This window comes from Python bivittatus, unplaced genomic scaffold (assembly GCF_059951505.1).
Source record: "Python bivittatus isolate LINGU-HERP-01145 unplaced genomic scaffold, Pbiv_v1 ctg000340_np1212, whole genome shotgun sequence".
NCBI classification, from domain to species: domain Eukaryota; kingdom Metazoa; phylum Chordata; class Lepidosauria; order Squamata; family Pythonidae; genus Python; species Python bivittatus.
This window is the reverse complement of record NW_028277056.1, coordinates 14691667-14715996: the sequence shown is the minus strand read 5'-3', so window position 1 is coordinate 14715996 and position 24330 is coordinate 14691667. Positions and strand designations below refer to the sequence as shown.

Below are 24330 nucleotides of genomic sequence, written 5' to 3'. Positions count from 1 at the left end.
AATAGGAATTATAGTTCAACATCTGGAGAGAGAGAGATTCTCCATACCTGACCTGGAGATAGTACAACCTAATAAGGAAAGGTGCATTTGGCAGCCCTAGGGGGAAGGTTTCTCTTGGGCTTCAGCATAGAGCGACGTTCTCTCTTTGGATTAATAATCTGGATGCCCTTTGTTCATCTCCATGTAAAAAGTAGCACGAGTTTGGCCAAAGTTTTCTCTTTGGGACCTTTGGGCATCTTCAAAGTTCTCTGTAGAAAGCAAAGGAAGGGGGGTGACTTGAAAAGGTCAGTGCATGATGTCAAAAGTCCTCACAAAGACTCATTTCCTGAATGCCCTAAAAGGAAAATTAAAGAGCCTTTTACTCTATCTTGATTTCAGTCACTACCTTTGAAGTCTGTCTCTCAAACATTCAGATTACACCATAGTTACTCTTGACCTATATCAAATATGTGGGAAGGCAACCTTTTTTAGGAGTAGCTGGGCAGCACATGGTCAGTTCACGAAATGTGGCAAAAGAGAATTTCTACAGGGAATAGGCAGTGGACGGGGAATTTTTGTTAGGAAAGAAAAAGCCACCTTATTGGACATTTTCAAAAGTTAAGTTTAGAAAGAAGCCTTCTACCCCTAAAAGAACCATAAAATGCTTGTCCAGATTAATTATTTAAAATCCAGACATAAATCTGCCGGAGTGGAAATCTATCCAGCAAAGCAGAACACGAAGCAGGTAGATTTGGACCAATCTATACCTCCCTACTCATATTTACCTCCAGTATCAAAACAATGGATTGTTCTTGTCACTTTCAAAAAGGGAACTGTATTCATGAATCAGGACATTTATTTCTGCAATTTGAGAAGTTGGAGCCTGTTCTGTACTTAAAAGAAGCCATTTTCAATACAACCAAATTATGTTATCTTCTAAGCAATGAATTCGATTATTCTCCTAACTTTAGATAAGTTACTGCCTTAAATCCAGTAACTCCTACTGTGAAAAGAAAATGTATTTTCAGCAACCTAATAAAAAAAAAATCTGATGCTAATAAGCTGTTAATACTTTCTCTTAACTAGGCTATTACCTGGTTATTTTTAAAACTCCTGCCTGTTGATCATAATAAAGTATTCAGCTTTAGTGGAAGAGTTAACCAATCTGATGGGAATGGAGCATTGATTAGATTTAGCAAGAAGTCAATCAATTGTCTACCATTCTTCAGCAAACTAGGGAAAGGAACATCATTCGCTTGTCAGCATACATATTACCTCTTGATAACCTATTCACATGCAACAGGAAGCAGCAAGAACTTTAATTGGATAGAGATTTGTATTTTCTGAGAGCCTTAAAATAACTGCTTTTTTCTGGAATTTTTAATTTCCTAGAAGTAGCACCAGACAGTAATAACAAATACTTGGTATTATTTAGCTTATTCACTCTTGCAAGTATATCCTTTAAACTGGAATAACAGGGCGAGGGGGGGGGTGTCTGTAGTATGAAGGATAAGTACAGAATGGACATGAAATTTGGATATAATTTCTGCCTACTTAGGATTTCCTTCTTTGTAGAGAGACATCCCCAACCAGGGACCCTGAAAATTAATTCTCCTTTTCATCCATCTGCTTCATCTCATTTTATAGAGAAGAGCTTCTGAAGATAGTTGAGGCCTTGGCTTTAGGTTAACCTGGCATCAGGCCTTTTAATGTTGGCATCATAGTAATGGAACTCTCTCTCCAAAGATGGAAACCTGGTTTATATTACTTACTATGAAACTAAGCAGTGATGGGTACGTGTGTAACACCAGCATCTTCGGCTGAGTCTTGGAATTGAACTGAAAGTTACATAATGGCCTAATATAATATGACCATATTGATTTGTTTCATCTGGATATTGTAGCATGCTAGGCCATTTCCAAAGGCAAATTCATACATAACAACTTGCAATATTCCAAACAAGAGTGTTCTTAGAGGCAGCTGTAGCTGGACTATTTCTTCTGGTCAAACTCAGTCCTACCTAATATATTTCCTATTTTATAAGTCAGAGGGTGGTCTGACCTGCTATCTACTGTCAGTGGCAGAAACTCTTCAGCTTTAGGACTTGTCACTCTGCCCTCTGCCAATATCAGGCATTTCACCTAGGATCTTCACCATATTAATGGTGGGTCTTCCAGTAAGTTAGGGCTCCTATAGAAGATTTGGGTGTCACATCATTTCAGTCCAGAAAACCAAAATTCTGTGCACTGCAGGTTTATTTGCCAGTGTGGGTAATGGCAGCTACTATTCTGCACATGCACAAAAGCATGGTTCCCATGTTTTTGCATATGCAGAAGAGGGTGGCTGCCATGTTTTCACAGCTGTCTCCAAGGAGCTGGTGCCCCCTTACATCATCATCATCATCACCATCGTCATCGTCATATACTACAATTTTTTATTTAATAAACCTTGAAGGACAGGAGCTATATTATTCCTGGAAATATAGTACCAAGAAGGCATTGATCATGCTTATAGATGACCTCTGGTGGCCCCAGGATGTGTAGGAATGGTGTATCCATCCTAGCCCTGGTTGATTTCTCAGTGGTTTTTTATACCTTCAATCATGGTCTTCTCAGCCAGTTGAGGAAGTTGGAAGTGGAAGGCACTCCTTTTCAGTGGTTCTCCTCCTTCATCAAAAGCCAGTTCTAATCAGTGTTGGGGAAGGGGGGGCGGGGGAGAAGTTGAGCCTGAGGGCTCTGCTTTGTGGGGTGCTGCAGAGCTCAACTCTATTTAACATCTACATGAAACCTCTGGGTGAGGCCATCAGTCAGTCCGGGGTTAAATATTATCAGTATACTGATGATACTCAGCTGTATCTTTGCTGATCTGAGCAAGTGACACCATCAAAGTGCTTTCCCAGTGCCCTGGATGGGAAAGATTGGCTTCAGCTCAACCCTGACAAGACTGAGTGACTGTGGGTTTTAGGGTCACCCTATATCTAGTGATTTGCCATATTTAACTTTGGCTGAGGTGACACTACCCCAGTCAGAGCTGGTGCACAATCTGGGGGGTCAATGAGCAAGTGGCAGCCATGGGGAGGGTGGCGTTTGCACACATGCATCTTGGGTGCCAATTGCATCCTTTCCTAGATTGGGAGGCACTGCTGATGGTCACTCATGCTTTAGTCACCTCCCAATAGGATTATCTACATGGGACTGCTTTTGAATAGCATTCAGAAGCTTCATGTCAGCCCTTTGAGGTAGCCCAGACAAGAAGCACCAATCATGAGTACTAATGCTACCTTTATTGTAAGGTTACAATGACAGAATCTTGCAAGTCTGAAAGTACCTCTCCCTTCCCTTATGTTTACTCTCCCCAAAACTAGGGAGGATCCCTTCTGAGACGCTTTCTCCAGCCCCACCCTTCCTTCAGACTCAGATTTAGTTTATCGGACCATCTTCTCAGCCGCAGCTCTTCCTCCTGTCTCCTAAGGTCATGCCCACATACGATTACACTGCAGCTGGTCCAGAATACAGCACCACTGGCAGTAGTGAGCACATCATGGTATGCCAGGTAACACTACTGCTGCATGAGTAGGCTTCTAGGTGCCATTTATGATGCTGGTTGCCACCTTAAATGGCATGGGGCCAAGGTGTGCATGGCCCCATTTATTCAGTGGACTGAAGACTTACGAACGGATTGCTTATAGATATAGACTTTGTATGGACAAATATAATGAAATATGGGACTCATTTATACAAAATGCAGTAGGTTTAAAAAAGATAGTCATATAAACGTATTAGAAATAAATACATACTTGAATAATATTTGCATTAGGTAAGTATATATAGAATTGTAATTGTTTACTGTTATAATGATATATTAACATCTTTTTCTTTGTTGTATTTCTTCACTTTTTTGTTAAAGCACTTTCTATTGTTTTTTTGTTTCCTCAATAATAAAAAATAAATTAAAAAGAATGGCATGAGGCCAGGTTAGTTGGGGGACTGCCTATCCCTGATGGTTTTGCCCATCTTACTATATCTGGCAGGGTAGTGATGCTCTGGGTCCCTCAGTGAAACAGCATCACCCAGTAGGGCCCCAGAAGCGTACCTTCTCTGTCATGGTGTCTGCCTTATGGAATAGCTTCTCCTCAGAAATAGTGATGGCCCTGACCCTGTTGATCTTCAGGAAAGTGGTGAAGACCTGGCTTTTCCCCAGGCACTGAGGCCAGAATGTTGATGGAGCTGGCATGGGGTGACCGGTGGGTGAATGTGAGTTTTATTGGGGTCTCAACATTGTTTATTGATTTAAATGGTCTTTTTAGTGTAAAGTGTTTCTATTTTATTCACTGCCCAGAGTTCCTTCTAGTAGACAGGGGACTCTGTCAGTTTAATAAATAATAAGTAAAATAAATGGGTTTTTATCACATTAGTGCTGTTAATTGACAAAGCAGTTGTAATCTGTCTCATATGTAATCTACACCTGCATAGCCATCCTGCCTTCCTCTCCCTTCTTCTACCTGCTTCATCCCAATTTAAAACCCACATCAGTTTAGCTGCTCCATGCATCTGATGCAGTGAGCTGTAGGCCACGAAAGCATCTGCATTCCAATTAAATGTGTTAGTCTGAAAAGGTTCTACCAGACTCTTCTTGATTTTTGGTTACCATGGACTAACACACTCTCCTGTTATAATTTCTTCCCAAAGTAGTAGATAAAATGCTGGTTTGAGTGTAAGAAATCACTTCCCTTCCCAAAGCTCTGACATCTGTAGATCTTCCTCTTAAGGGCAATTCTGGCAAACAGAAATTGAGTATGATTTCTTTGTTTTGATCCTGCCACATCAAAAGACTCCAGATAGCTATTATTCCATCCTATTTCTTTTGTTATTTGTTTAATTGCAAATAAACAAATAACCCCAGTCTTGATCAGAACTACTGCAGGGTGGGTGGGGGATTTTGGGGGATTCTTAGGAAGATAAGTTCACATTTAACTCCCCCACCCCACCCCTGGCCATAGCTGTGCTGCCAAGAGGAGACTTTCAAAAGCTTAATGCAGCCAGGGAAATGTAGGGTGAGAGAGAAAAGATTTGGGTCCCTGACCCTACAAACAGTAGTTCTGGCTACTGTGATTAAACAAATAAAAATGGAAGTGGGTCAGGTGATATGTGGTGACATGTCATCCAGTTTGTCTCTTGATGTACAAGAGGTCACATTGAGTTCTACCTTTTTGTCATGAAAGAGGTGGACCAAAATCTTGGAATTTCTCTCCTCCTTTGAAACTTTCTGAAGATGCCTCCTCTTATGTTTAGGGAATATGGAAGAATGGCCTGTGGAAAATATGAAGGAATGAAGAGACATTTTCAGCTTAGTACAATTAGAACATTAAATAACAACTGTTCTGAGACTGTAATCCTGCTTCCCTGGAAATAAATTCTGTCAAAAAAAGAGACAGGCTTTCTTTTGAGTAAACAATTACCAAATTGTGCAGCGTTTTCCAAAAGAAAGAAAGAAAGAAAGAAAGAAAGAAAGAAAGAAAGAAAGAAAGAAAGAAAGAAAGAAAGAAAGAAAGAAAGAAAGAAAGATAGATTATCTATCTATCTATCTATCTATCTATCTATCTATCTATCTATCTATCTATCTATCTATCTTTTGGATATATATATCCAAATATATCCAATATATATCTTTTGGATATATATAATATGTATATTAATGAAAGAAAGAAAGATTCTATCCCCTTCCCTTCTCTTTTGTATTCCCTATCAAGGTCTGGGCAAGTTATCAGCTGATATAACGTTCCTGCATAAAACAGGTTGCTCCCTTCCATTAAAGTTCCAATGCCTTAAGTTCCCCACTCTGCTCACTCAAGTATAAAGCTGAAGGTTTATTGCATTCCAAATATGGGCTCATTTGCACTACCACTGGATCTCATAATTCCTGCAGTGATCTAGCTGTCAAAAGGGATTATGCTAGGGACTGGGGGAGAGAAAGATTTCCTGCAGTCTAATGTCTGCTCAGTTTTTCATTTTCTGAGAAGGGATTTTTTAAAAAACTGCTCCTTCTCCTTCTCCCTTTTTTTTAAAAAAATCAAAATGCAGGCCTATAATTTAGGACTGTTCCCAACTTTGTTTTTTGAATGCCAACTTACAATAATCGCTTATGCCAAAGGAGAAGAATCTCTAATAATCAGAAGAAGCAAACTTTCAGTAGCATTTGGGGCTGACTGTAACTTGCTTTATGATAATCTTGGTTCTGTTTTATTAGATATCTCATAGTAATTCACTGTAGCCTTCAGTGGTAATCCTGCTGGTCAGCTACAAACAGTAGTAAGATGTTATTCAACGCTCTCCCTTTCAGAATGGCCCAGCTAAGAGCTGTATTTGGTGCAATCTTATCCTATGATTCATGAATCCATTTCAAAGACAGAAAAGGAGAAGGTCTATCTAGAGTGATCCCAGAGGTCTTTGATTAAGTAGCTTCAAAGATGATTCCATGGGAAGCAGTAGAGATATTGAATAAAAATAATAAACCAAACAGCTATCAGCAATTCTGAATAGAAAACCAACAGATAGACTGAGCTATGCTGTTTTAGTCTCTACAACTTGGGACATAGGGTATTATTATTATTATTATTATTATTATTATTATTATTATTATTATTTAAACTTGCCTGACTCCCAAAGACTCTGGGTGGTTCACAACAGTCAAACAAAGAAATTACAATAAGTTCAATAAAAGATCAAAGAAGGCAAACCAGATGGAATGAAGTGAGAGGTCTGGGTGAAGAGTGAGGTCTTCACCGTTCTTCTGAACAATAGCAGAGAGGGGACCATCTGGATCTTTGGGGAACCTCATTCCAGAGGGCAGGAGCTGCTACAGAGAATGTACCTGATAACATATATTCCAATGGAGAAACATAACCACTCTTAGCAAAGGCTGGAAAAAAAGTAATGAGAGCTAAGTTGAGGTCAAGCTGTTCGTCCCTTGATGGGGCTCTTGCTTCTATAGGAGTTGATGCCTACTATGTAGGGTTGATGGATGAGGTCCGACCATTCAGCTCCTCAGCCCTTCTACTCCTGGACAATATACTTACTGAAATGGAAGGAATTAGAATTCTATATAATTCCCTGAATCTAGCAACTGCAGTGACTGATATGTGTCTCTGTCTCTTTCTTTCTCTCTCAGACATTTTCTTTTCAATCTCCTTCCTAATTAGGCAATTAAGGAATTGTCCTCCCTAAAATAAGGGCAATTATTTTAGATCCACAGTGTACATTTAAAGATGCAAGTATAACTATGCTAAGCCATATAACAAATTTGTAATTTCAGCTTTTTTTTTTTAATGATTAGTTCAACAAATAGATTTGAATTTTGTGGTCAGCTTCCCTACAGGGGCACCCAGTTCCTCTGGGATCTTCAGTAAAGAGATGGGGAAACATTTTTCTCCATCTCAAGATATACTTCTAGAACCTTTTGAACACTATCTACACTGTTGCCCAAAGAACTGAAATATCATTAGACTTCTTGAAGGTTAGTGTAGGCTCCTTACTGGGATGTGGTCAGGCCAACATCTCTATTTAGTATTTCTTTGGATGTGTCTTCCATAATGTCATCTTTACATTTTTAGTTATTTTAGCTAGCCAGCCTGTACCAAATAATGCCATGCATTTCTTGAAGTTTGTATATTTTTTTCTGCAATATATACGTGGTCTAGATGGACATGCCCTCCCCCCCCCAACCCCCATGTTGCCATTGCTGGAAGGAACAACATCACCACAACTTCCCCCTCCTACCACAGGAAGATGAAATGTCTGAGCAGTTCAGCCTTCAGACAAAGAGTGTGCCCACAGTAGGAGGCATTTTCTGCTCTCAGAGCCCCAATTGTCCAAGTGTCTACTCAACTGGCTCTGTGCCTCTGTTTTAATGGTACCTTCAGGCAAAGATACTGAAAACTCAAGGTGTTATCTTCTTTCCAGTTGGGAAGAACCTTAGCTTGCCCAGTTTTGGCCATTCTTGGAGGCAGAAACAATCAATTTGCATGAACTAGACTAAAGTGAGTAGATGACATCCCTGAACCTCTGGTTGTGATCCCAAATACTGGAATGCTGAAGACACTATTATGGCTAAGGTGTCAACTTCAAAGTAAAATTAAAAATTTGCAAGGATCATAAGAGAAACATGAGTCTATATTTTGCACTGCTGAAAGTCCCTTCCTTGTGGTTTCACCTGAGGACAAAATCAATAAGGGAACTATAAAGAAAGCCCATAAATATAGTTGAACTCATAAAATGGTGGATAGTTGTGTTTAACATGTTATTTATTCTACAATAAACTTTTAGCAGCTATCTATTTGCTTGAGAAAAGAAACAAATGCTTTTCGGCAGAGCAGCAAAGAATAAAGTGTGCAGTCCAAAGATTTGTTAGACCTTCAGTAAGAATAAATATAGATTTACTCTCTGATGTAGAGTTGTTGAGCAAAGTGTTGTTGTTGTTCAGTCGTTAAGTCGTGTCTGACTCTTCGTGACCCCATGAACCATCTCGCGCCAGGCCTTCCTGTCCTTCACTGCCTCCCTGAGTTTGCTCAGTTTCATGCTCATTGCTTCAGTGATGCTATCTAACCATCTCATCCTCTGCCGTCCTCTTCTCCATTTGCCTTCAATCTTTCCCAGCATCAGGGTCTTCTCCAAAGAGATCTCTCTTCGCATTAGGTGACCAAAGTATCTGAGCTTGAGCTTCATTATCAATCCTTCCAATGAGCAGTCAGGGTTGATTTCCTTTAAGATTGACTGGTTTGACCTCCTAGCAGTCCAGGGGACTCTTAAGAGTCTTCTCCAGCACCACAGTTCAAAGGCATCAATTCTTCGGTGCACAGCCTTCTTTATGGTCCAGCTCTCACAGCCATACATTACTACTGGAAAAACCATAGCTTTGACTATGCGGATCTTTGTTGGCAAGGTGACGTCTCTGCTTTTTAATATGCTATCTAGGTTTGCCATAGCTTTCCTCCCAAGGAGCAAGCGTCTCTTAGTTTCATGGCTGCAGTGTCCGTCTGCGGGGATCTTGGAGCTCAAATAAATGAAGTCTGTTACTGCTTCCTTTTCTACCCCTTCTATTTGCCAGGAATTGATGGGTCCAGATGCCATGATCTTAGTTTTTTTAACGCTGAGTTTCAAGCCAGCTTTTGCACTCTCCTCTTTCACCCTCATCAAGAGGCTCTTTAGTTCTTCTTCACTTTCTGCCATTAGGGTGGTATCATCTGCATATCTGAGGTTGTTGATGTTTCTGCCTGCAATCTTAATTCCAGCTTGTGATTCTTCCAGCCTGGCATTTCTCATGATGTACTCTGCATATAGGTTAGATAAGCAGGGTGACAGCATACAGCCTTGTCATACTCCTTTCCCTATTTTGAACCAATCGGTTGTTCCATGACCGGTTCTAACTGTTGCTTCTTGGCCTGCATACAGATTTCTCAGGAGACAGGTAAGATGGTCTGGTACCCCCATCTCTTTAAGGATTTGCCACAGTTTGTTGTGATCCACACAATCAAAGGCTTTTGCATAGTCAATGAAGCAGAAGTAGATGTTTTTCTGGAACTCTTGTGCTTTCTCCATGATCCAGCGAATGTTGACAATTTGATCTCTAGTTCCTCTGCCTCTTTGAAACCCAGCTTGTACATCTGGTAGTTCTCGGTTCACATACTGCTGAAGCCTAGCTTGTAGGATTTTGAGCATAGAGGATTTCACATGCTAGCATGTGAAATGAGTGCAATTGTGTGATAGTTTGAGCATTCTTTGGCATTGCCCTTCTTTGGAATTGGAATGTAAACTGACCTTTTCCAATCCCATGGCCACTGTTGTGTTTTCCAAACTTGCTGGCATATTGAGTGCAGCACTTTAACAGCATCATCTTTTAGTATTTTATACGAGCATTTAACTGAGCTGTACACAACTGCAGCTATCTGTCTCAACAAGATGCTTTTGCTCAGTGAGGCATGTCAGTCTACACTGCCAACATACCAAGATGGGCTGATTCAACTCAATGCCTTTCACGCATGTGCAGACTGCCTATGTTGCTACTTCATGGGTCCAGCTCTCCTCAACCCTAATCCCCCGAGCAACCACTGAGATGGCCAGTAGCCTTATTCTTGCGTTCTCATCTCTTTCTCTGCTGTCTTGTATCAATTTATAGATTATAAGCACCCAGGAGCTTAGATCTGTCTTCCATGCTCTATAAAGTGTCTTCCAATGGTAGGACCATACTGTCTATCTGCAACCCTGTACACATTATACGGAAGAATAGTTCTTACTGAATGCAGTTAGGCTAGCCTTTTGAGTTAACTTTGGGAGGAACTGATCCATTCCTATACATATGCGTTTAGAAATTCTATAGACAGCACTTAGCTCCGGATAAACTTGGCTAATAAGATTGGGCTACAAATGTATGGCATTTTGTATGCCTCCAGTTTTAAAGAAAGATGATTCAAGCATAAATCACACAGGATAATCACAGAGGGCACAGAAATACACAGGTTCCTTTGAAATGATAAGGGTGGGTATATGTTTCCTGGAAAGTTTTGAAGTCAGTGAAACAATTAGTCAGGCTAATCATGTTTGGCTTATAAACCTCTTCTGAACTGATCTAACTAATTATAGAACAATGGTGTTAAAATCAAATACATATGCACCACCAGCACAGTTTATAATGTTAGCTTCAGTTGTTTACCATTTTAGTCCACCAGGAGTTTGTTCTCCTAATTACCCTCTGCATAACATTAGCCATCATAATTACTAGCTGACTGTTACTTCATAATGTTTAATGCATGCAATCTCTAATATATGCAACTGTGTTTATGATTTAGTTACCTCTTGTGGAGCAATAGAGAGCCTTACCTTATAGGGATTAAAGATGTGAACTCTTGTCATGATCACCTGTTTCCAGCCAAAACACACCACCATGCTTATGAAGGGCTCCATCAGCTGTCCAGAAGCATTTAGTCAGTCTTTCTGTTTCTGGTTGATCATCTTCTACTCATGCACTGAAATTGACTGGCGTTGAACCTGTAGCATTGTTATCATATGCTGGGAAAGAACGTTATGTTCATACCTGAAAATGCTGCTTTGTAATGCTGTTTCATGGTATAAATTACAAGAAACTGGTCCTTTAAGTGCTTGTGCTGTGAAAGGGAGAAAATACTCCCTACAGATCCATCAATCGGTCTAGATAGTGGAGTCTGCGAAACTCCAATTCTAAGTGACCAACTTGAAGCAGCAAGTTTTTCTCTCTTGCTGATGAACTTGGAAAGGGGAAAATGCAGCTCCATTTGCCTTCGTTATCTTCCATTAAGGAAGAAGGAAATCATTTCTGAGTAGCTTCTGGCAAGTAAGAAACAAAGCTGTTTGGAGAAGGTTTGGAGAATCAGTAGAAATTAAACATCTAGGGAGATGTTGAGCTAGTTACAAATTAGGATCTTAAAAAATATGTGGTAGGGATTGGTCCGAAGCTGTTTATCTCTTTGTATCCTTAATTCTAATTTGTTCTACCTGTATTAGGCTTGTAGGTGTATTTATACCTGGTGGATAATCTCTGTTATAAATCTCGCTGCCATGAGATGTAACTCCAAAGTACTTCCTGGCTGAGTTACTCTTTAACATCAGGGCATAGTTGTCTTGTGGATAGAGAAAAAAGAGAATTGATAGATGAGTTCACACACATAGCTATGCCTGGAGTCCACTTCAAATTGCAAGTTTCTACCCAAATGACTGAATGCACTTGTATACAAAAGTTCACCCTCTAGTGTGTTATAAAGAAAGAGTTTTCATCCTAAAATGCTTATTTCTTGTTTATTTATTAACACAATTTCTGTACCACCCAAACTTCACATCGCTGGGTTGTGCAAAGAATCTCAAACAGCAATCTTAAAAACAAAACAATACATAATAAAATCAGCAAAAATAAAAGACCACTAGGTGTCCACAGGATCAAAGGCCCACTCCAGAGGAAAGGTTTTCATGATGACCCAGAAAGAAAGGCCTTCTATAAGGTTGGATCTATGACCCAAAGGGTCCATATTCTAGTTCATGCCCCCTTTGCTTTATCTGGTGGGCAGAATCCTGGGCAAAGTTTCTCTTGATGACCTAACAGATCAGACAGACTCATTTTGGATGGAATTCCTGTGGGTGAAAAGTAAGAACTTCCCATTAGAAAAATAGGCAATGGGGGGGCGGGGGAGAATAAAAAACAAAAAAGGATAAAATGGTAAAAAAAGTAGTAAAACAAAAATATAGCAGCATCTGTAGAAAGCCCACTTGTGTCCATATTTTAGATATATGAGTAATGATGTCATTGTGCAAATGTGATTGTGTCATGAGGTCATCGTGTGTGATGCAAGAATGTAAGTTGCCTCATCCACTCCCCCACCCCACCCCAAGCAAATGGTCTTGTACAAGTCTGCAGTCTCTTGCTTTCTAACAGTATATAACAGGTCATGTTTGCATTATAGCGAGCTAAAGCATCAAGCTAGTAACATTTCATTTCCCTGTCAAACGTATTAGACCAGTGTTGTCCAAACTTGCCCACTTTAAGATGAGTGGACTTCAACTCCCAGAATTCCCCAGCCAGCACTCATCTTAAAGTGGCCAAGTTTGGACAACACTGTATTAGACCAATATTCTATTACAGGTGCAAATCTTTTGCCCATCAAGGTGAGAGCATTAAAATTAAAATTGTATGAAGCTTTGATTTGGTTAACCATTAATAATGCTTCTTGGATACAGATACCAGCTTCTTGGTTATACAAACAGGACTTTTATGTACTCTGGGGGGGTGGGAGACGAAAAAAAAGGAAAATCTAAATGGTTGATGTATAAATTGAATGAAATTGTTCTTGGTCGGTATCTATAGGGTTCTTGAAATAATATGTAAGGAATTGAAATGTGTTCTTGAAATACAGTGTAAGTAATATATTTGTGTATGAGTAATTTTCAGTAGCATTACTGAACCAACTCCAGAATGACTCTTATTTAATCTTCATCCCATTTTTTTCTCACTGTACTCCTTCATTTTTATCACTAGAGCTTCCAGATAATTTGCATTATCAGCTATCAGAGTAACGTCACCAACACCATGGGTTATTGATGTTTCTTTCTCTGCCCATCTTCTTCTAATTCAGCTTCCCTCAGTATATATCCAGCCTACTTGTTGAATAAATAACATTTATGTAGCCTCCTGTGGGAGTATTATTATTATTTTTTTAATTGTGCTTTTTAAAAAGTATGAAATTGTCTTCCCATTGAGGAAGACTTGCTCTGAATAGGCTTCATTTTCTCCCATTTTCCTGATTAACACGAATCAATCTAGGAAATGTTTCCCTCACTCAGAATGAGCTTTGTTAGCCCTTGCGATACTAGTTTGTAGCCAGATCCAACAAGCAATATTGTATTATGATGTCAACATTCTTGCTCAGGGAGAGAAGACTAAAAACGCAATCACCCTTGGAGGTGCAATTTAATGAAATGGGAACTTCCTCATTCAAAGTTCAGTTTTTGACAAGTGAGTGGGGCTAGGAGTGGGGCTAGGAGGAAGGAGATGTGGGATCCTAAAATAAACAATAAATAACTAAATAAATATCTGCAGCTTTAAGGAGTTCCTGCTAGGAGCTACCTAAGCATTCTACACACCCTGAAGGGTCTTTTTGCCTTTGAATCTGAAGTGCCATAGCTCCTAATGATGATTGTCTGTGCTATGCATGAAGTTTCCATAAACCTCACTGTGTTGTTGATAGATTCCACATAATTGTTTTCAAAATGGTCTTATATACCATGATGCTAAACACCTTGCTTTTGCGGCAATGGAAGAGGGGAGCCAACTAATGCCCATTAATCAAGGAAGAAACCAATTTTCTCATGACCTCAGATCTGCTTGTGGCTGCATAGTTTGTGCTCATTGGTATGTTGTAGGCAAGTATTAAATGTTTGTGCAATCAAGGTCACAGAGAGAGAGTGAGGGAGAATCCAGACTTGGAATTTTCTAATTACTAGGATTAGTTTCTATTTTACCTGCAGCGCTCCTGTTCCTGGCTTTCCTTTGTCTAGATAATGAAAAAAGTGTTAATGGCACCAATTAAGGGGTGTAAACGTGATTTATTGGTCTTTGTTACTTTCCAGGTCACTAAAGATGCAACAGGAAGACATGCATCCAGCAATCTAAAGACAATTTAAACTGAAGCAGTTCTTTCCAATTTAGGTATTTAATTAAAGACTTTTAAAGTTTAATTAAAAAGTTAAATCATTAGTCTAATTCTGAACAGAGGGGGCTTTTTTTTTTGTTTCATTGAAGAAAGGAAAGGGGTACGTATTATTTATGATACCCAGCTTTTATAGTTTCCCCATTGTCATTAAATCATACACACACATACGCATGCGTGCATGCACACACACACACAGAATTATCATACATGCAGAGGAAAATTATGGAGTCCTTGGGGTTCTCTGAGCTTGGCTGTTTTCTTGCAAACGTTTCGTTACCCGGCTAGGTAACATCTTCAGTGCTAGAATGGGATGGGGTTCCATTCTAGCCCATCCCATTCTAGCACTGAAGATGTTACCTAGCCAGGTAACGAAATGTTTGCAAGAAATCAGCCAAGCTCAGTGAACCCCAAGGACTCCACAGTTCAACCCTGAGCTACACATATTTGCTTCAATTGATACAGAGGATAATATAAGAAGTTCATAAATGGTTTCATTACTCCCATCAGCTTTTGGGGTCTGAGGTGTTGTCACAGTGTTGCTGTTTTTAATGATGTTTTAATTACCTTTGTTGTTTTCAACTTATTGGTATGATTTTTATTTTTTTACGCAAGCTACCTGGAGCTTGGAGAAATGGATAGGATAGAAGTTATGGAAATAGTGACATAAATATAAAGAGCAACATGAAAAATATCCCACTGAAAATCATACATCCGTTCTGTGGATGCGGATTGGCCATCTAGCACCATGATGTCATCACATTCCAAGTTACCTGATTAGTTGTGATCACTTGAATGATCAGGAAAGAGTATGAAAAAAGGAAGAAAACAGGATAATGAAAAAGCAGCACCTACAGAAATGATGAAACTATGTAGAACACAGAAAGTGTTTCCTAGCAAAATAAAAATCGAAACCATGGTTTAACATGTCAGATCTGAAAAACTGATTGTTTATTGCAGCTCATTTTATGCTATGGAGGGCAAATAAAGTTTGTCCCCCTTAAACAATAGATTTAAGCAACTGACTTTACTAATTTTATATTACAGAGCAATCACAAGTTGACACCAATCATAGAATGGGCAGGATGGACTAGTTCACAGACAGTAGTGTTCATATCACTACTGTGTATGAAGAGGCATCTATGTTATTGCTACAATTTAAATATTGATATCTCTTTGAGAAAGAGAGAGAGAAAGAGAGAAATTCAAATTATCTAAGACAATACTGTGGAAGATTTAACATTTCTTCCCGGTCAAAGTCTGAAGCTAGAAATATTCAGTGTTGATTCTTTCCAAGGTTGGCACATCACAACCTAAGAATGCTCCTAAACATTTTAAAGCACTCTAAACAGAGTGGGAACTGGCCAGGTAGGACTTACCTGTGGATCCTCATACTTCTTGTTCTTTATTACAGCTGTAAATGGTATTATATAAAAAAAAAAAGATACAACCCCCCTGCCCCCACCAATAACAGTCTAAATATATTCCTTTCCTTTGCATAGAATGGATATTTTCCTCCCCAACAAAAACCAAAACAAGGACAGTGAATGCTGATATCTTTTGGTTATTTATTGGTCTGAGGCTGCAAATAAATCAATAATAACTTACTCTCTTGTTCCTCACCTTATATATCACAGGGAGCTCCAAGCAGAACACTGTCCTAATTGTGAAATTCACAACTAAGGAAAAAAGTAACAACTCCCTTAAGTTGACTTAGCTCCTGATGACTACATGGACACATATCTTGGGACCAATATGGAAGTAGTTTGCCGTGCTTTGATTTTTCTGAGATGTTTCTGCAGTCTAGTTAGATTGCTCTCCAAAGGCTTTTTGGCTAATTGATGCTACCCCCCTCTCCCACAAGGAAGTAGGGACTTATTAGGTTGGTCTGCCTCAGGCAACTGATGAACTTGGAAGGGTTCTGGAGGGAGCTTGGGACATTCCTTGAGGAGCAGTTCAGCTGAGTCCTTAGTCACTGTCTGGAATGGGTGGGTGATGAGGGCCTTAGGCTGGATTGCTCCTATGTGGCCTGTCACTCTACATCAATTGTAGGGTGCTCTTTAGTTCTCTGAGGAATTCTAGTAGATGAAATACCAGAAGAGACACCAGGAGTGTCATTGGCAGAAGACAAAGAGTGAATCTGACTGATCATGTGTAAGACCTCAGTTTCTGGAGGTTATGGTCTGGATGGGGAGGAACAGGCTCAGGCTCAAGCAAGAATAACGTTGCCATAAAATTTCAGACCATGGCTGTGTTTGGACCTCATGGATCCAGAAATGATTGATCTTTAGACCTGGGTAGTAGAACATGACCCTCTCAGGGCTAGTACACAAATTGAGGGGTCTTCATGGACTTACAGCTCCTGCTCAAGAAGCAGGTGGCAGCTATGGCCAAGAACACCTTTGCAGAGATCCATCTTATGTACCAATTTTCTGGATAGGAAGCCCTTCAGACAGTCACTCAGGATTTGGTCGCCTTGAAAGTGGATTACTATATATAGGATTGATTGCTGTAGACTACTCAAAGCTGCAGCTGGACCAGAACATAGTGGCCTGGGCCTATGTATGCCCATGTAATACATCTGCTTTCGGAGCTGCACTGATTACCAGTAGATTTCCAGATGTAATTCAAGGTACTGGTTATCACTTTTAAAACCCTTGGTAGCATAGGGCCTAGCTACTTGAGCATAGGGCCTAGCTACACTATCTTCCATAGTGTCTGCCTGTCCTGTCCTGTCCGATCAGAGTATGTTGGCATACTCTGGGATCTAACAATAAAACTGCCATTAATGGGATCCAGGAAGCATGTATTTTTCATCTTCACACCTCTTGAGATTCATCTTGTGGTTCTTCCAGGCTACGCTGAATGTTGTGTTCCTCAAACCTATCCTTGTTGTTGAGGAGGTATAATTTTCTGTCACTTTATCTCTTGATAATTGTCTTGATAAAATCAAATAATAATTTCATTTGACCCAGAGTTGTTTTGAATTGTGTGGCCTCAAAAACCTAATACATTAAATTAAATTAAATTAAATTTGTTTATAGACTTAGGATTTCCTGGTAACCAGGTATTAACCAGATCTAAGCAAGGTCAGTTAGGTGCTACCTTTTACTGTTAGAACTGAATAAAATCTTGTTGATAGTAAATCGTATTATTTTATAGGGAACCATCTGACCCCTGCAAATTTCTTACACATTAATATGTATCAAGTAGATAGCATGGATTTTAAAATAGAAGGAAGACTTCTTGTACAGACTCCTCAAAAAAGTCTAATCATGTAAAAACTTGCATAGCTTAGCAGAAGTTCCCAGGTTTAGGGAGGGGAGGGGAGGGGAGGGGAGGGGAGGGGAGGGAGGGAGGGAGGAAGGGAGGAAGGAAGGAAGGAAGGAAGGAAGGAAGGAAGGAAGGAAGGAAGGAAGGAAGGAAGGAAGGAAGGAAGGAAGGAAGGAAGGAAAGACAAAATATCCTTTAAAAGTGGTTGTCACCCAACTTTCAGGGTGAAGCATAGGACAAGTCTCTAAGCTAATTTTAAAACTATGAAATTAAATACGTTTCCAGAACAGACTACTCCCAAGGAAAATGAAAAAAATCCCTCAAATTTATACATGCTAATAATTAGATAATCACTATTTAATTTTTCTTCAAGCTCATTTCTAATTGCTTCTTGCATTATTTTAAATTACAAAAAATTAAATTACATTTTAAAATTAAAAATAACAAAATTACATCAAATCCCTATTACATATTTATTTCTATTATTATTATCATCTCTGTTTTATTGCCACCCCCCACAGAGTATAAAATAAACTTTTCTATCTTTATCCTCCATCTTTTCTACTCCATTCCACTTCATGCCATTGTTTATTTAGTTATTAAATGTATATCTTACCATTCCGTTGCTGTGGTAGGATGCAGAAGAACCTGCTTTTCTTCCTTTACAACAGTCAAGATATTGGAGCTGGGGAATTTTTTGGAGGATTGCCATAGAATTCCCCTTATATGTGAGATCATATAGTATTCCTTTCCAAGAGAAGGGAATTTTAGAGGTCGATATTATCGTTAAAAGGTCAACTCCCCAAACAGAAATCTGAGGGTGATGAGTAAATCTAAGTCCAGATTTATCCAGAAGCACTCCAGAAGAGATTCACAGATAAAGAAAGAACCCAACAATAAGCAACATATTTATTTACTGGTATAATTTCATGCATGTCACAGTAGTAGTAGCAAAGTTAGCAATATTCTTTATCTAGAAAAACCTTCCTCTCCAAAAATATTCTTTTTCAGTTCCCATAATTTTCATACAGCGTGATTGTTAACCATACTGTCTGGGATTTATAAGAGTTGAAATCCAACATGTCTGTAGCATATCAGAATAGGGAAATCAACATTTTTAAAAAATTGAAATGAATTTATATTAATAGTAATTATTAATGATATAAGACTGGGGAGCATGATCTTTTATGGGTTAACATGAAGACTGCAAAGCATTTGAAGGGGATCTTTTGCAAAGTTTCTTGCTTGAGCAAAACATCATTATAGCATTAAAGCAGCTATATCCTCTGGAAGTCTCAATGTAGCTGTTTCAAAAATTTTCCGTGGCTGTCTGGACATGTGTGTGGGACCACCAATGAAGCTGTGCACACATCCATGAGAATAGATGGGGAAAATCTTTGAAGACGCTACAGTGAGCCTACCAGAGGATAAAGGAGTTTTAACACTCTGATAAGGGATGCTTCTCTGCCATCTGCTAGGTGTGAAGTGTCCCTTTCTAATGCTTTGCCCAGTTGTAATTGACTAAAAATGTGGTCTTTGTTCTGAGACACTCACAATCTAAAAAATAGACATATATTAGTTACCAAAGGGAAAATAGTAATCTGGAGAGGATGTCTGAGATTTGATGGTTTCATCAATTGTATGGATATATAGGGAGGACACTAAAACAATGTCAAGGCTTGAACCAGGGATGAGATGGGATATGACTTGAACCTAGACTAGGAAGATACTACAGATCACATATTCTTGAAATATGTGGTGCAGTTAACCATATAGTCTGGACTTAATTGTCAAATATGTCCTTCTTCTTTAGATCATAAGACATAGAGAGGATACTCTAACTCAGAGATATCACACGGATGATACTCTGAACATTGCTGGAATGGGGAGGGCAAATCCTGAAAAATGTAAAACCTTGCCTGAGAAAATCAAAACATTTCAATCATACTGGGCCATTTTAGCCCATTTCTCTGAAAGGCTGTCCTTTCATCCTTAAAGGTAAATCCTCACAAAATGTTATACATTTTTTTTAATGTCAGTCTTATGTTTTAAGTCAGGTATTAGGTTTCAGGTTGTCTTGGTGAGGGGTTCCTTGTTGATTTTACTGCCTTGAAACAGTTATGCAAAATTACATCAGTCCTTGTGATCAGTGGTCAGCTTCCTATTTGACCTAGCTTTCTACTTTGCCCTGGTCAAGAAAAGGGTGTGTTTTGACTGTTTCTCTTCAGGAATTAATTTCCCAATCAGGGATGGCCAAATTCTACTGCCTGAGCCAAGGACAAGACGCCAGTTTCCACCAATACCATATATGGAAGATGGTAAGATTGGTGATGAGATACCTTACGACATGTAATTGGTTCAAAGAATGCAGGCCAAGCCAAGTGGAATAACTACTTTCTCCTCCAACACTTTGCCATTTAAGGATTTCTTGGGATTACAGTAGCCCAGGTTTGATTGATTGATTGATTGATTGATTATGTGTGTGTGTGTATTAGTTGGGGTTTTCCAGGTGTAGGAGATCAATACTGAGGTTTACAAACATCTGCAAAAAAGTCTCCCTCCCTCCCCGCTCCCTCTCATGAGATTGCCTGCTTTATTAGAGTCTTCAGCATCTCTTATCTGAACTTTTTTGTCCTCAGAAGAGAGACACAGCAGTTGGTCCAAGGTTAGAGAGGGAAACACAACTGAAGCAACAGTTTGCACAAGATGGCCAATGCTCATCTTAAGCTTGCTTGTGACAAGTGAACCCTGCTTTGAATTTTCACCCAGCCATTGATGCATGATGTTCAGTCTGAACAAATTCAACAGTTCACTGAGTTGTTGTTATTGTAGTTGTGGGGGAAAAGAGAAGGAAGAAGCACTGTGTGTGCTGCCTTGAGCTCCTGAAAAAAGGCAGCATATAAACCAAATAAATAAATACAATACCTTTTAAAAATGCATTCTGAAATAAGTGGACAGCAAGGGCTCCTAGATGTGTTTTTACAAAATTAGAGCTTCTTCAACTATAGCTGCAGAGAAACATACGAATTTTCCCTCTGAGTCTGCCAAGCAGTGGGAACAATTTTGTGTGCAAATCCTGGTTGTTTAAACATGCAGATATAGACTTTGATTGATTCACAGCAAGCAAGACTCTTGCAGGCTTTAGATGGTCATGGTCAAGAGAGTGTGTTTTTCTTCCCTCTGAGTGCGTATTGTGTTAAAAGACAGTCTGTCACCTACTGATTGATTACTGCTGTGTGAAAATTGAGGACTCTAGTCTTGGCACCTCTTTAGACAATTAAAAACAATTGTTATAGGCATCTGGTAGTTATGTAACACAGAGATTAAACTAGCTTTCCTTCAACTTGATTCTCATCAAATATACAACAATGATAGCTCCCAGAATTTCTAGCCAGTGTGGTTGTCTGAATGGAAACACTCACAGGAACATAAGGAGTTGCTTTATATTGAGTCAAATCATGGGTATAACTAGCTCAAGAAAATATTTGAAGTCTCCAAAGCCTTGGATGCAGCCTTCAAAATTTCCAAAAAGTGCTACTGAACTGTAATTTTAATGTGCCCAAGTTATTAATGCAGATTTTATCCATGAGGTGTACTCATATGACCTGTATTTAAGTAACTGAATTGAAATGAAATTACTTCTATTGTATCCTTGCACACTTTTAAGAATGTGGCCCTTGGTATGCACTCAATGGCCAAAGGAATTGTATGTTCCTGATCTAGGCCATTATTCTCAATACTGACTGACTAGCTCTCTGCTTTTTTTCCAGCCCTACCTGGAGATGATGGGGTTGAAAGAAGTACTAGCACATTGCAACATTTTATTGTAAGTCCTATGTGTCCTTTTTGGTGACATCCTGATTCTGGGAATGAAGAAGAAATGCTAGATTTGGAACCACAATAGGTCAAGGGTTCAGCTAAAGGAATCCTTCAACTACTTATGCCATATAGTGTTGCCCAGCTAAAGTCACTCATACCTTAGTGTACTCTCACCTAGATTACTATAATTGCTCTATATGAGCTGCCTTTGAAGGCCACTTGAAAGCGAGACCTGGGCCAGAATGCAGTGGGGTGAAGAGTTATGGGCAGACTTCATTATGCCTGTGTGACACCTCTACTATATGAACTGAACTGGTTAGCAATAGGTCTGGTGATCACCTATAAAGTCCTATGTGGCACAAAGCCTACATATTTTTAGACTTCTTCCAATTGTCTCTGCCTACCCTACTTAGATCTGCCTACCCTACTAGATCTGACAAGGTTGACGTGTTCTGGGTCTCATCAATAGAGACATATGCCTTTCTGTTGCTGTGCCTGCCCTTTGGAACAGCATCTCTCCTAAGATCTGGATGGCTGGCCCAAAACCTGCAGGCTTCCAGGAGGGCCTCGAAAGCCTGGTTCTTCCCTCGGGGACCAGGACAGAATGAACCTGTCCAATAGTGTGTAATTAGAGTTGGTTTGCTCCAGGTGCAAAGTTTTGTATGTGGGTTTTGTATTTCGCTCTTTGTAATGTTGATGGTTTTAATTCCTTGAAACCTGCTGAGAATTGTTTGATGAGGGAGCAGCCTAGAAATCAATCAATCAATCAGACAATAAATAAGCTATGCTGATGCTGATATTTAACAAAGGATTAAAAAAAAAAAAAAGTCAGTCCAAGATTAGCCCTTCATACAAAATAACGGGCCTCACAGCTAATCTTGGGCTGTTACTTAAGTTCATCTTTTTCAATCTTTTAGCGAGCATCTCACACTTCAATTACTGTTCCATTTCATTTATTCAGTGAAGCTTCCAGGGAGATTTCTGGATGGAAAGTATGGGTAAATTCTTTGTAAATGATAAAAATGAATACCCATGTTTTTAATAGTTGAGAGTGACAAAACAGTTTTTGTGATTCACCATCCATTATTCATCCATCATGCAATTGTATAATATGAACTAATCTTCACAGACTTTTTAGCAGCACATAAGTTTATTAAGAATCGGAACAGGACTCTTCTGTAGGAAATATGGAACAAATAATGGGACATCTGTCTAGAGTCCATCTTAAAATGTACCATGAGAGATTGGGTATGTTTGCCACATGTTTGTTTTTTAAATGGTATTCTAAGGGTTTTTTTTTTAATCTGACAAAGATAAATATATTCATACTATTTTGTTTCATTGAATTTTTTTTTTTTCCAGAACTTCCCTAATCTTCCCAAACCGTCACTGAGAGAAATGGTATCGAACATGTGATAAGAACATCAACAACAACTGGCATTTTTTGCACATGAAATTGAAATAAACTTTATTTTTTACAAGCTTACCACATGCAAGTGTTTCAGCTGGTTATACTAGGGCTACACACATGCGGGTGAATTACTTCATTGATAATAGTCATGGAGCAGTTCCCTGAACTAATGTAAGAATACAAAACAACAATATTTAAAGCCATACCGTAAAGCTATACACATTCAAATCGCATTTGAATAATCTCCTTTACACATGTGATACACAACTGATCTAACCGTGGACAACCATCTGGATTTGCCATCTGTTCTTCCACATCAAAATACTGGCTCCCAATTTGGCAGTCATGTAAAGACTGTAAATGTATAAATGCATTCATCCCCAAGCATCCCAAGAGCAGTGCTGAAATTAGCCTTTCGACATGGCGATTGGGCTGGCAGACGTCCCTTGAGGTAGACAATCTTGCCGTTTGGATGGCTACATCGAGGAAGCAGCCCATAGGGAGGCTTCACTAAAGTCTCAGCCTTTATTGCTCCTTTGGTGTTCCCTTTACAAAAGCTCTTGGATGATCCTCATCTACCCCAGCCTGAAGAAACCTTCAGGCAGAGAACACAACTTTTATTTGTTCCTCCTTGTGTCTGATAAGAAATCAAGTATATCTCCCAGATTGTCCAGTTTTGTGCCTTGTTCTGTTCTATTCACCTTATTTATAACTGAAGATTTTAACTTTCATCTACTTACTTCTATTATATGTTACCTTATTTTACCATTATTGTCCTCTTTTTCTTGTAGTCATATTTCATTTTTATTCTTTCTTATATATTTTATATTTATATTTACTTCTGGTAGACTGATACACACACACACATACACATACATACTGTATGTATATACACTATATGTATACAGTAGGCTTTATCTTGCTGTTTTCTGGCCTTATGGTTATAATAAATGACTTGGTTTGATTTGATACAGCCTGTTTGCCTCTGGTTCTTTCATCACTGCTTGTACTTGCTTTGAAGTCATATTGAAGTCAAAGCACCGAAGTCACCAGAAAAGAGCATCCAAAAATAATGAACCTTACTGCTTCTCAGTTGAGGTACTTCAACAGTGTTCCTCTACCCCTTATCCTTCAGCCTCTTCAATGAAGTTTACATTCTTTAAAACACTTCTAAGATTTCTTGCCTCCCTTTAGCCTCAGAACCACCTTCCTCCATCCCTGCAACTTCCAGAAGTAAGACTTTGCCATCTTATCACCAGAATACGTTGGACCACAGCTCCCATCATCCCTGCCCTTTATGCCTCAGGATCATGGGAGTTGAAATCACGCTGGTTGGTAGAATGTTATTCTGCATTTTCTGTCAGCCCCTGCATGCACACCCTTGATTTCCGACATGAACGGCATCATTTTTCAGCATTCCATGGCTTGGGCTTCCTTTCCAAACTCTTTATAGCAGTGTTGTCCAAACTGGCCACTTTAAGATGAGTGGACTTCAACTCATGGCTGGCTGGGGAATTCTGGGAGTTGAAGTCCACTCATCTTAAAGTGGCCAAGTTTGGACAACATTGCTTTACGGCATTCGGTACATTCTCATAATGCATCATGGCAGCTTCTGTAGACCACA

The 24330-nt window shown here is 39.3% G+C and overlaps 1 long non-coding RNA gene across 5 annotated transcripts in view; it reads left to right on the top strand.

Annotated features, from left to right (window-relative positions):
- LOC112540634 (uncharacterized) overlaps positions 1–23675 on the top strand; it is a 41840-nt gene extending 18165 nt beyond the window's left edge. For all 5 annotated transcript variants that reach the window (XR_003084714.2, XR_003084715.2, XR_015796095.1 and 2 more), the window contains 3 exons: positions 14124–14202; positions 21247–21302; positions 22658–23675. This is a non-coding gene — a long non-coding RNA (uncharacterized LOC112540634). The remainder of the gene's footprint in view (positions 1–14123; positions 14203–21246; positions 21303–22657) is intronic.
- Positions 23676–24330: the final 655 nt, after the last annotated feature.